Source organism: Leptodactylus fuscus, chromosome 10, assembly GCF_031893055.1.
Source record: "Leptodactylus fuscus isolate aLepFus1 chromosome 10, aLepFus1.hap2, whole genome shotgun sequence".
Lineage (NCBI taxonomy): Eukaryota > Metazoa > Chordata > Amphibia > Anura > Leptodactylidae > Leptodactylus > Leptodactylus fuscus.
The window spans coordinates 81,576,839-81,590,356 of NC_134274.1; positions in this window are offsets into that span (position 1 = coordinate 81,576,839).

The window sequence follows — 13,518 nt, forward strand, 5'->3', positions numbered from 1 at the left end:
GAGCGTGTTAGTACTACTAAGGAATAGCTGAGCTGAGCGTGTTAGTACTACTAAGGAATAGCTGAGCTGAGCGTGTTAGTACTACTAAGGAATAGCTGAGCGTGTTAGTACTACTAAGGAATAGCTGAGCTGAGCGTGTTAGTACTACTAAGGAATAGCTGAGCGTGTTAGTACTACTAAGGAATAGCTGAGCTGAGCGTGTTAGTACTACTAAGGAATAGCCAGCTGAGTGTGTTAGTACTACTAAGGAATAGCTGAGCTGAGCGTGTTAGTACTACTAAGGAATAGCCAGCTGAGTGTGTTAGTACTACTAAGGAATAGCTGAGCTGAGCGTGTTAGTACTACTAAGGAATAGCTGAGCTGAGCGTGTTAGTACTACTAAGGAATAGCCAGCTGAGCGTGTTAGTACTACTAAGGAATAGCTGAGCTGAGCGTGTTAGTACTACTAAGGAATAGCCAGCTGAGTGTGTTAGTACTACTAAGGAATAGCTGACTTGATCGTGTTAGTACTACTAAGGAATAGCTGACTTGATCGTGTTAGTACTACTAAGGAATAGCTGAGCTGAGCGTGTTAGTACTACTAAGGAATAGCCAGCTGAGTGTGTTAGTACTACTAAGGAATAGCTGAGCTGAGCGTGTTAGTACTACTAAGGAATAGCCAGCTGAGTGTGTTAGTACTACTAAGGAATAGCTGAGCTGAGTGTGTTAGTACTACTAAGGAATAGCTGAGCTGAGCGTGTTAGTACTACTAAGGAATAGCTGAGCTGAGCGTGTTAGTACTACTAAGGAATAGCCAGCTGAGTGTGTTAGTACTACTAAGGAATAGCTGAGCTGAGCGTGTTAGTACTACTAAGGAATAGCTGAGCTGAGCGTGTTAGTACTACTAAGGAATAGCTGAGCGTGTTAGTACTACTAAGGAATAGCTGAGCTGAGCGTGTTAGTACTACTAAGGAATAGCTGAGCGTGTTAGTACTACTAAGGAATAGCTGAGCTGAGCGTGTTAGTACTACTAAGGAATAGCCAGCTGAGTGTGTTAGTACTACTAAGGAATAGCTGAGCTGAGCGTGTTAGTACTACTAAGGAATAGCCAGCTGAGTGTGTTAGTACTACTAAGGAATAGCCAGCTGAGCGTGTTAGTACTACTAAGGAATAGCTGACTTGATCGTGTTAGTACTACTAAGGAATAGCTGAGCTGAGCGTGTTAGTACTACTAAGGAATAGCTGGGCTGAGCGTGTTAGTACTACTAAGGAATAGCTGAGCTGAGCGTGTTAGTACTACTAAGGAATAGCTGAGCTGAGCGTGTTAGTACTACTAAGGAATAGCTGAGCTGAGCGTGTTAGTACTACTAAGGAATAGCCAGCTGAGTGTGTTAGTACTACTAAGGAATAGCTGAGCTGAGTGTGTTAGTACTACTAAGGAATAGCTGAGCTGAGCGTGTTAGTACTACTAAGGAATAGCTGAGCTGAGTGTGTTAGTACTACTAAGGAATAGCTGAGCTGAGTGTGTTAGTACTACTAAGGAATAGCCAGCTGAGCGTGTTAGTACTACTAAGGAATAGCCAGCTGAGCGTGTTAGTACTACTAAGGAATAGCCAGCTGAGTGTGTTAGTACTACTAAGGAATAGCCAGCTGAGTGTGTTAGTACTACTAAGGAATAGCCAGCTGAGCGTGTTAGTACTACTAAGGAATAGCTGAGCTGAGCGTGTTAGTACTACTAAGGAATAGCTGAGCTGAGCGTGTTAGTACTACTAAGGAATAGCTGAGCGTGTTAGTACTACTAAGGAATAGCTGAGCTGAGCGTGTTAGTACTACTAAGGAATAGCTGAGCTGAGCGTGTTAGTACTACTAAGGAATAGCTGAGCTGAGCGTGTTAGTACTACTAAGGAATAGCCAGCTGAGTGTGTTAGTACTACTAAGGAATAGCTGAGCTGAGCGTGTTAGTACTACTAAGGAATAGCTGAGCTGAGCGTGTTAGTACTACTAAGGAATAGCCAGCTGAGTGTGTTAGTACTACTAAGGAATAGCTGAGCTGAGTGTGTTAGTACTACTAAGGAATAGCTGAGCTGAGCGTGTTAGTACTACTAAGGAATAGCCAGCTGAGTGTGTTAGTACTACTAAGGAATAGCTGAGCTGAGCGTGTTAGTACTACTAAGGAATAGCCAGCTGAGTGTGTTAGTACTACTAAGGAATAGCTGACTTGATCGTGTTAGTACTACTAAGGAATAGCTGAGCTGAGCGTGTTAGTACTACTAAGGAATAGCCAGCTGAGTGTGTTAGTACTACTAAGGAATAGCTGAGCTGAGTGTGTTAGTACTACTAAGGAATAGCTGAGCTGAGCGTGTTAGTACTACTAAGGAATAGCTGAGCTGAGCGTGTTAGTACTACTAAGGAATAGCCAGCTGAGTGTGTTAGTACTACTAAGGAATAGCTGAGCTGAGCGTGTTAGTACTACTAAGGAATAGCTGAGCTGAGCGTGTTAGTACTACTAAGGAATAGCCAGCTGAGTGTGTTAGTACTACTAAGGAATAGCTGAGCTGAGTGTGTTAGTACTACTAAGGAATAGCTGAGCGTGTTAGTACTACTAAGGAATAGCCAGCTGAGTGTGTTAGTACTACTAAGGAATAGCTGAGCTGAGCGTGTTAGTACTACTAAGGAATAGCTGAGCTGAGCGTGTTAGTACTACTAAGGAATAGCTGAGCTGAGCGTGTTAGTACTACTAAGGAATAGCCAGCTGAGCGTGTTAGTACTACTAAGGAATAGCTGACTTGATCGTGTTAGTACTACTAAGGAATAGCTGAGCTGAGCGTGTTAGTACTACTAAGGAATAGCCAGCTGAGTGTGTTAGTACTACTAAGGAATAGCTGACTTGATCGTGTTAGTACTACTAAGGAATAGCTGAGCTGAGTGTGTTAGTACTACTAAGGAATAGCTGAGCTGAGTGTGTTAGTACTACTAAGGAATAGCTGAGCTGAGCGTGTTAGTACTACTAAGGAATAGCTGAGCTGAGCGTGTTAGTACTACTAAGGAATAGCCAGCTGAGCGTGTTAGTACTACTAAGGAATAGCTGAGCTGAGCGTGTTAGTACTACTAAGGAATAGCCAGCTGAGTGTGTTAGTACTACTAAGGAATAGCCAGCTGAGCGTGTTAGTACTACTAAGGAATAGCTGAGCTTAGTGTGTTAGTACTACTAAGGAATAGCCAGCTGAGTGTGCAGTGTGGGAGATTATCCTATAAACTACACAGTATGTACCCCATGCTGTGTAGTAATTAACCCCCTCCCCCCAGGGTCCACTTACCTGCAACTCTTTGCTCTTGGCCCACTTTGGTCCATGGTCCCGGTTTCAGAGTGCTCTGCCCCCCTCTCCCCAACTATTATTATAGAGAAGGCGGGGCTTCTCTATAATACTAGTCGGGAGAGGGACGGGGCTTAAGAGAGTCTCCCTGCCCAGTACCCGCCCACACTCTCCTAAGCCCCGCCTTCTCTATAATAATAGTTGGGGAGAGGGGGGCAGGGCGCCCTGAAACCGGAACCATGGATTGAAGTGGACCAAGAGCAAAGAGCTGCAGGTAAGCAGACACCGGTGGGGGTGGGGGGGAGGGGTTAATCACTACACAGCGTGGGGTACATGCTGTGTAGTGAATAGAATAGTTGTTACAATCCCAACTCTGCTTACTCAACAAACAGTAGTGTCCGATACTACAAACTCAGCTCGGCTATACCGATAAACTGAGCGTGTAGTGTCCGATGTAGGTGAGCTGAGTGTGTAGGAGATGTAGGAGAGCTGGCAGATATACAGCAGACTAATACACTCAGCTCTGCTCACATCGGCCAGCTCTGCTACATCTCTGGTGTAGCAGCTCTGCACTACACCCAACCAACCCTCCATCTACTCCTCCTGTCACACATATCTCGTGTGTAGCAGAGCTCAGTGCACACTCAGCTCTACTACATCTCTACAACAGAGTGTAGAGATGTAGGAGAGCTGAGTGTGTGCTGAGCTATGTTACACCAGAGATGTGTGTGACAGGAGGAATAGCCAAGCTGAGCGCACGGCCAGCTCTGCTTCATTTCACCATAGGTATGCATTGACCAGCATTGATTGGCCAGTGTACAGCATTCGGCCAATCAACGCTGGTTCTGCCGGAGGAGGCGGAGTCTAAAATCGGACCAGAATGGAAACTGCTGTGGACGGCTCTTAGACTCCGCCTCTTCAGGCAGAACCAGCATTGATTGGCCGAATGTCGTAGACTGGCCAATCAACGCTGGTCAATGCATTCCTATGGGATCAGCTCCGGCATATCGCAAGCTGACAGGGATCTCGAGATAATAAAGGTACTTGATGCCCCCAGACATGCTCCCCCTGCTGGCCCAGTTGCATTGCAGAGGTGTTGGCATCATTTCCTGGGGTGTCTTAGTGGACTTGGTGACTCTCCTGAGTGGAATGGTGGGATCCCCTGTAGCCAAGCATTTTCTCCCATAGACTATAATGGGGTTCGATATTCGTTCAAATAGTCCAATATTGAGCGGCTATTCGAAACGAATATCGAATCTCGAACATTTTACTGTTTGCTCATCTCTATATATGAGTATCTGATTCTCACTACACACAAGGACATGTGGATATCACTGTATTTAGTGGCAAGTATCTGTCATTGTATATATGGTGACATGTTCCTGTATACGGGGGATGTGTCTGATATTGTATATGGCTGTTTGTAGGTGAATATTGATGGTATAAATGTAGTAGCTTTAAGCTCCGGGGCCCCAATGTAAAATCTGCAACGGCTCAGTGGTGATCTATATTTACAAGGATTTGTTTCTTAATACAAGACAGAGGCCCCCTGCAGGTTTGGGGGCCTGTATGATGTTACAACCTCTCTACAGATATGCCCCCTGGTGGTCATGTATATGAGGACATGTGACAATAAATCATTGCATATGTGAATTGTTACTCTATAGAGGGACCTATTATATATCAGTGTATATTAGGGGTGTTGTTGGTGTATTTCGGTATGGTAAGGCCGGCCTCCAGCCAATGTCCCTTTGGTAGCCCTGACATGACATCATGCCCTCTTATGGCCTCCATATAGTATAGTGTCCCCCTTGTAGCCCCCGTAGTATAATGCCCTCCTCATAGTGGCCCCCACAGTTTAATGTCCCCTTCAATCTGGCCCCTGCACAGGTTAGTATCCCCCTTAATATGTCCCTCACATTGTAATGTGCCCCTTACTACGCCCCCCAGAGGACGCAGATGAGATGTAGCCAGAATAGACCTCCGGACGTTCTCCCTGAATCCTGGATAATTGGGAGGTATATCCCTGTATATGGAGGGCCATGTATATGAGAGCATGGGGAGGTCACTGAGCAGTATATGGAGATTGCTGCTGTATATATCCAACATCATACACCATATCATAATCAACACAAGACAGAGAGAAATAGCAATAAATGTATATGGGAATTTATATTGATGTACACAGACCCGAAAAAGGGAGAAAACAGCACCAAAACAGGACCAAGTATGAATATAGTCCAATACTAATATGTGACATATGATATATGAACCTCTATTGCTGTCCATTGAGCGATCCAAAGGTAATAAAAGGGTAAACAGGAGCACAATGTGAATATGGTCCAATGTGTATATATTATATCCCATCAAGTATTAACCTGGAGAAGCTTCCAAAAATGTTATATGGCACAAGGCTGATCTGGTCTCCATTACAGATACTGCAGTGGGGGCAGGAGCCGAAAGCTGCACCTCTGGTTGTCCTCCTACAGGTATGTGACCAACCAAGTGACAAGAGGTAGGTGACTCTTTACTATAACTTTATTGACTATTTTTAACATGAAAACGTAACGTGCCCCCCCAACTGGATTCACCATTATCACGGGTGCTGAGCCCCCCCGCCTATGGACTCATACGATTTTTTCCCACCCCCATAACGCGCACACTAAAACGGATTATTTATTTTGCAATGCACCAGCCCTCCGCTGCTTACTGAGGTAGAGCTCAGTCCCTCGGTCCTATCATGCCCCGGTGACTATATCTCTGCCCCCTGTCCCAGTCCTAACTAGACGCTGCCATTGGCACCTCAATGAGGCTCTACTTACATCACCCACTCCCTAAACTACAGTACGGGTGCCCCTGACTACTTTATGGAGAATGGGGAGTCCGCGGCTTCAGGTGCTGTTCTGTAGGAGGCTTATAGTACAGTCATGCGGGGACACTACATTACATTGTCGCTGCGACTCAGAAAGGAGAGGACAGATAGAGGCCAAGCATTGTTACCCCACAATCAGAGCCTTACCTCTCGTCTTGTGAATCGGCCCTCCTTAGCTGTGCCCACCAGTTAGTGGCAGCTCCAGCAGATTGGAGGGACTTGGCGACCCATACGGCCCAGCGTCTCCTCCACTACACGCCAGCGACATCCTTCTTGTCATCTTCTCTAGTCTGTTGTCTCTCTGTCTCTCAATTTATCATTTGTTACTGGAGAAACTTTCACAATGTTGTAATTATTTTGTAACTGTTTATCTCTCCTAATATTAAAACTTTCAGGGTTAGTTCACACCGAGTTCTGCGTTTACATATTCCGTCGCGGCTGCTCCAGATTAGGCCCAAACGAATGGGCCGGAGCCTCGCCAACGACAGCTCGCTTATTTTTCCGCTACTAGCTACTCAATAGGAGACATTTTTGGCAGCAGATTTTGAGGCAGATTCCACATCAATTTCCGCTGTCAAAAGACCCCATGTGAACTAGCCCTTATAAAAGTTATTGTTGAAAAAAGAATTATACCCGAATATGGACCATAGAAAGGTCAAAAATGCATGATGTCCAAAGAGGCCTAAAAAGGATGGTGCCCTAGAGAGGCAAAACACATTGAGACCTTAAAGGGTCAAAAAATTGGAGCCCTAAAAGGACAAAAAAGAAAAGTCCATAAAAATGGTGCCCAAAAGAGGCCTAAGAAAAGGTGCCCGAGTGAGGACTAAAAAGGTGCCCGAGTGAGGACCAAAGAAATAATGCCTGATTGAGTACCACATAAATGGTGCCCGAGTGAGGACAAAGATGGTGCCCAAAAGAGGCCTAATAAAAGGTACCGGAGTGAGGACCAAAAAGGTGCCCGACTGAGGACCAACGATGGTGCCCAAAAGAGGCCTAATAAAAGGTGCCCGAGTGAGGACCGAAAACGGTACCCGAGTGAGGACCAGAGAAACGATGCCCAATTGAGTACCACATAAATGGTGCCCGAGTGAGGACCAAAAAGGTGCCCGAGTGAGGACCAAAGATGGTGCCCAAAATAGGCCTAATAAAAGGTGCCCGAGTGAGGACCAAAAACGGTGCCCGAGTGAGGACCAGAGAAATGATGCCCAATTGAGTACCACATAAATGGTGCCCGAGTGAGGACCAAAAAGGTGCCCGAGTGAGGACCAAAGATGGTGCCCAAAAGAGGCCTAATAAAAGGTGCCCGAGTGAGGACCAAAAACGGTGCCCGAGTGAGGACCAGAGAAATGATGCCCAATTGAGTACCACATAAATGGTGCCCGAATGAGGACCAAAAAGGTGCCCGAGTGAGGACCAAAGATGGTGCCCAAAAGAGGCCTAATAAAAGGTGCCCGAGTGAGGACCAAAAACGGTGCCCGAGTGAGAACCAGAGAAATGATGCCCAATTGAGTACCACATAAATGGTGCCCGAATGAGGACCAAAAAGGTGCCCGATTGAGGACCAAAGATGGTGCCCAAAAGAGGCCTAATAAAAGGTGCCCGAGTGAGGATCAAAAAGGTACCTGAGTGAGGACCAACGAAATGATGCCTGATTGAATACCACATAAATGGTGCCCGAGTGAGGACCAAAGATGGTGCCCAAAAGAGGCCTAATAAAAGGTGCCCGAGTGAGGACCGAAAACAGTGCCTGAGTGAGGACCAGAGAAATGATGCCTGATTGAGTACCACATAAATGGTGCCCGAGTGAGGACCAGAAAGGTGCCCGAGTGAGGACCAAAGATGGTGCCCAAAAGAGGCCTAATAAAAGGTGCCTGACTGAGGACCAAAAAGGTGCTTGAGTGAGGACCAACAAAATGATGCCTGATTGAGTACCACATAAATGGTGCCCGAGTGAGGACCAAAAAGGTGCCCGAGTGAGGACCAAAGATAAGGTGCCTGAGTGAGGACCAAGAACGGTGCCTGAGTGAGGACCAACAAAATGATGCCTGATTGAATACCACATAAATGGTGCCTGAGTGAGGACCAAAAAGGTGCCCGAGTGAGGACCAAAGATGGTGCCCAAAAGAGGCCTAATAAAAGGTGCCCGAGTGAGGACCGAAAACAGTGCCCGAGTGAGGACCAGAGAAATGATGCCTGATTGAGTACCACATAAATGGTGCCCGAGTGAGGACCAAAAAGGTGCCTGAGTGAGGACCAAAGATGGTGCCCAAAAGAGGCCTAATAAAAGGTTCCTGACTGAGGACCAAAAAGGTGCCTAAGTGAGGACCAACAAAATGATGCCTGATTGAGTACCACATAAATGGTGCCCGAGTGAGGACCAAAAAGGTGCCCGAGTAAAGACCAAAGATAAGGTGCCTGAGTGAGGACCGAGAACGGTGCCCGAGTGAGGACCAGAGAAATGATGCCCGATTAAGTACCACATAAATGGTGCCCGAGTGAGGACCAAAAAGGTGCCCGAGTGAGGACCAAAGATGGTGCTCAAAAGAGGCCTAATAAAAGGTGCCCGAGGGAGGACCGAAAACGGTGCAAGAGTGAGGACCAGAGAAATGATGCCCGATTGAGTATCACATAAATGGTGCCCGAGTGAGGACCAAAAAGGTGCCTGAGTGAGGACCAAAGATGGTGCTCAAAAGAGGCCTAATAAAAGGTTCCTGAGTGAGGACCGAGAACGGTGCCCGAGTGAGGACAAGAGAAATGATGCCCGATTGAGTACCACATAAATGGTGCCCGAGTGAGGACCAAAAAGGTGCCCGAGTGAGGACCAAAGATGGTACTCAAAAGAGGCCTAGTAAAAGGTGCTCGAGTGAGGACCGAAAACGGTGCCCGAGTGAGGACCAGAGAAATGATGCCCGATTGAGTACCACATAAATGGTGCCCGAGTGAGGACCAAAAAGGTGCCCGAGTGAGGACCAAAGATGGTGCTCAAAAGAGGCCTAACAAAAGGTGCCCGAGTGAGGACCGAAAACGGTGCAAGAGTGAGGACCAGAGAAATGATGCCCGATTGAGTACCACATAAATGGTGCTCGAGTGAGGACCAAAAAGGTGCCCGAGTGAGGACCAAAGATGGTGCCCAAAAGAGACCTAATAAAAGGTGCCCGATTGAGGACCAGAGAAATGATGCCCAATTGAGTACCACATAAATGGTGCCCGAGTGAGGACCAAAAAGGTGCCCGAGTGAGGACCAAAGATGGTGCCCAAAAGAGGCCTAATAAAAGGTGCCCGAGTGAGGACCGAAAACGGTGCCCGAGTGAGGACCAGATAAATGATGCCCGATTGAGTACCACATAAATGGTGCCCGAGTGAGGACCAAAAAGGTGCCCGAGTGAGGACCAAAGATGGTGCCCAAAATAGGCCTAATAAAAGGTGCCCGAGTGAGGACCGAAAACGGTGCCCGAGTGAGGACCAAAGATGGTTCCCAAAAGAGGCCTAATAAAAGGTGCCCGAGTGAGGACCAGAGAAATGATGCCCAATTGAGTACCACATAAATGGTGCCTGAGTGAGGACCAAAAAGGTGCCCGAGTGAGGACCAAAGATGGTGCCCAAAAGAGGCCTAATAAAAAATGCCCGAGTGAGGACCGAAAACGGTGCCCGAGTGAGGACCAGAGAAATGATGCCCAATTGAGTACCACATAAATGGTGCCCGAATGAGGACCAAAAAGGTGCCCGAGTGAGGACCAAAGATGGTGCCGAAAAGAGGCCTAATAAAAGGTGCCCGAGTGAGGATCAAAAAGGTGCCTGAGTGAGGACCAACGAAATGATGCCTGATTGAATACCACATAAATGGTGCCCGAGTGAGGACCAAAAAGGTGCCCGAGTGAGGACCAAAGATGGTGCCCAAAAGAGGCATAATAAAAGGTGCCCGAGTGAAGACCGAAAACAGTGCCCGAGTGAGGACCAGAGAAATGATGCCTGATTGAGTACCACATAAATGGTGCCCGAGTGAGGACCAAAAAGGTTCCCGAGTGAGGACCAAAGATGGTGCCCAAAAGAGGCCTAATAAAAGGTGCCTGACTGAGGACCAAAAAGATGCCTGAGTGAGGACCAAAGATGGTGCTCAAAAGAGGCCTAATAAAAGGTGCCCGAGGGAGGACCGAAAACGGTGCAAGAGTGAGGACCAGAGAAATGATGCCCGATTGAGTATCACATAAATAGTGCCCAAGTGAGGACCAAAAAGGTGCCCGAGTGAGGACCAAAGATGGTGCCCAAAAGAGGCCTAATAAAAGGTGCCTGAGTGAGGACCACATAAATGGTGCCTGAGTGAGGACCAAAAAGGTGCCTGAGTGAGGACCAAAGATGGTGCTCAAAAGAGGCCTAATAAAAGGTGCCTGAGTGAGGACCGAGAACGGTGCCCGAGTGAGGACCAGAGAAATGATGCCCGATTGAGTACCACATAAATGGTGCCCGAGTGAGGAACAAAAAGGTGCCCGAGTGAATTCCAAAGATGGTGCTCAAAAGAGGCCTAGTAAAAGGTGCCCGAGTGAGGACCGAAAACGGTGCCCGAGTGAGGACCCCAGAAATGATGCCCGATTAAGTACCACATAAATGGTGCCCGAGTGAGGACCAAAAAGGTGCCCGAGTGAGGACCAAAGATGGTGCTCAAAAGAGGCCTAACAAAAGGTGCCCGAGTGAGGACCGAAAACGGTGCAAGAGTGAGGACCAGAGAAATGATGCCCGATTGAGTACCACATAAATGGTGCTCGAGTGAGGACCAAAAAGGTGCCCGAGTGAGGACCAAAGATGGTGCCCAAAAGAGGCCTAATAAAAGGTGCCCGATTGAGGACCAGAGAAATGATGCCCAATTGAGTACCACATAAATGGTGCCCGAGTGAGGACCAAAAAGGTGCCCGAGTGAGGACCAAAGATGGTGCCCAAAAGAGGCCTAATAAAAGGTGCCCGAGTGAGGACCGAAAACGGTGCCCGAGTGAGGACCAGATAAATGATGCCCGATTGAGTACCACATAAATGGTGCCCGAGTGAGGACCAAAAAGGTGCCCGAGTGAGGACCAAAGATGGTGCCCAAAATAGGCCTAATAAAAGGTGCCCGAGTGAGGACCGAAAACGGTACCCGAGTGAGAACCAGAGAAATGATGCCCAATTGAGTACCACATAAATGGTGCCTGAGTGAGGACCAAAAAGGTGCCCGAGTGAGGACCAAAGATGGTGCCCAAAAGAGGCCTAATAAAAGGTGCCTGAGTGAGGACCGAGAACGGTGCCCGAGTGAGGACCAGAGAAATGATGCCCGATTGAGTACCACATAAATGGTGCCCGAGTGAGGACCAAAAAGGTGCCCGAGTGAGGACCAAAGATGGTGCTCAAAAGAGGCCTAATAAAAGGTGCCCGAGGGAGGACCGAAAACGGTGCAAAAGTGAGGACCAGAGAAATGATGCCCGATTGAGTATCACATAAATAGTGCCCAAGTGAGTACCAAAAAGGTGCCTGAGTGAGGAACAAAGATGGTGCCCAGAAGAGGCCTAATAAAAGGTGCCCGAGTGAGGACCGAAAACGGTGCCCGAGTGAGGACCAGAGAAATGATGCCCAATTGAGTACCACATAAATGGTGCCCGAGTGAGGACCAAAAAGGTGCCCTAGTGAGGACCAAAGATGGTGCCCAAAATAGGCCTAATAAAAGGTGCCCGAGTGAGGACCGAAAACGGTACCCGAGTGAGAACCAGAGAAATGATGCCCAATTGAGTACCACATAAATGGTGCCCGAGTGAGGACCAAAAAGGTGCCCGAGTGAGGACCAAAGATGGTGCCCAAAAGAGGCCTAATAAAAGGTGCCCGAGTGAGGACCGAAAACGGTGCCCGAGTGAGGACCAGAGAAATGATGCCTGACTGAGTACCACATAAATGGTGCCTGAGTGACAACCAAAAAGGTGCCCGAGTGAGGACCAGAGAAATGATGCCCAATTGAGTACCACATAAATGGTGCCCGAGTGAGGACCAAAAAGGTGCCCGAGTGAGGACCAAAGATGGTGCCCAAAAGAGGCCTAATAAAAGGTGCCTGAGTGAGGACCGAATACGGTGCCCGAGTGAGGACCAGATAAAATATGCCCATTTGAGTACCACATAAATGGTGCCCGAGTGAGGACCAAAAAGGTGCCCGAGTGAGGACCAAAGATGGTGCTCAAAAGAGGCCTAATAAAAGGTGCCTGAGTGAGGACCGAAAACGGTGCCCGAGTGAGGACCAGAAAAATGATGCCCGATTGAGTACCACATAAATGGTGCCCGAGTGAGGACCAAAAAGGTGCCCGAGTGAGGACCAAAGATGGTGCCCAAAAGAGGCCTAATAAAAGGTGCCCGAGTGAGGACCGAAAACGGTGCCTGAGTGAGGACCAAAAAAATGATGCCTGATTGAGTACCACATAAATGGTGCCCGACTGAGGACCAGCGATGGTGCCTAAAAGAGGCCTAATAAAAGGTGCCCGATTAAGGACCAGAGAAATGATGCCCGATTGAGTACCACATAAATGGTGCCTGAGTGAGGACCAAAAAGGTGCCCGAGTGAGGACCAAAGATGGTGCCCAAAAGAGACCTAATAAAAGGTGCCCGAGTGAGGACCAAAAAGGTCAGCAATATTTTTTGTTTACTTTTGTTTTCTTACCATCCCACTCTGAGACACAGAACTTCTTACTTTTTACATTAACCTCTTGAGGATTCGGCATTTTTCCTTTTTGCCATTTTTGGTTTTTATTCCCGACTTTCCAAAATTTACAGCTTTTTTTACTTTTCCGTTCACAAAGTCAATGGTTACTTATTTGATATGTGAACTACGGCAGTGATTAGAATTTTTATGTTTTTATATATTTTATCAAAAGGTTTTTTTACTCTTTTTGAGCTTTTTCTATCCCTCATCCCCTCCGGGGACTGTAACATGGACTCATTGGATGGCTTATATCACAGACCGCATTCAGTCGCCTCCACAGAGATACAATACGCAGAGCACTACACATGCGCATACGGTATTTCTATTGAGGCCACTGATGGGCACGTCAGGTCACATGACCCGTGATAAGCCGCCATGTTTGGACCAGATCTCACAACGGAGGAAGCATAAAAGGTGCAGGCATGGCCACAGACCTTGGCCCTATAGTATATGGGTAAGTGGTCTTATCTATTTCCAGTATTTGCTATGGCAGTGAGCTCAGCCGGGATTGGGATATGGACAAGGTCAGAGAAGACACCAGATAAGTAACTCTGTATAGCAGAGGTGAGTTTGGCGTTGTCTATGGTTGAGCTGAGTTTGTCGGAGTGTGAAGCAGTGACTGGATGTGATGTACAATATGACGGTCA